The sequence below is a fragment of the Aplysia californica genome, unplaced genomic scaffold (assembly GCF_000002075.1).
Source record: "Aplysia californica isolate F4 #8 unplaced genomic scaffold, AplCal3.0 scaffold00089, whole genome shotgun sequence".
Classification (NCBI taxonomy): domain Eukaryota; kingdom Metazoa; phylum Mollusca; class Gastropoda; order Aplysiida; family Aplysiidae; genus Aplysia; species Aplysia californica.
In genome coordinates, this window is record NW_004797359.1 from 240864 (window position 1) to 241295 (window position 432).

The following is a 432-nucleotide window of genomic DNA, read 5'->3' on the forward strand; positions in this document are numbered from 1 at the left end:
CTCAAGCAGTATATAAAAGAAGAAAAAAAAAGAAGTAGTGAAAAGGCGGCGGAACAGAAATGTAAATACCTCATTTGCAGCCTACATAATCAGAGTCTAAGCGTGTTTTTCCACCACGAGTTCGTGTAATGGTCTCAACGTTACATTTTTTTTTTCTGGAGACGTGTTTGCTCGCTTTTAAGACTCAAGGGTTCGTGTGAACGTCTCGCGTGGCACTTCGACTACAAACAGAGAATTAAATCCGGTAGCCTCCGTCACAAACTGACAAATATTTCGGGAAAAGCTTCAGGACACTCATATATTTAAAGACGAACACTATGACTGTGAGAAAAATACATGACGTAAGATACTCTCTCTCTCTCTCTCTCTCTCTCTCTCTCTCTCTCTCTCTCTCTCTCTCTCTCTCTCTCTCTCTCTCTCTCTCTCTCCTTT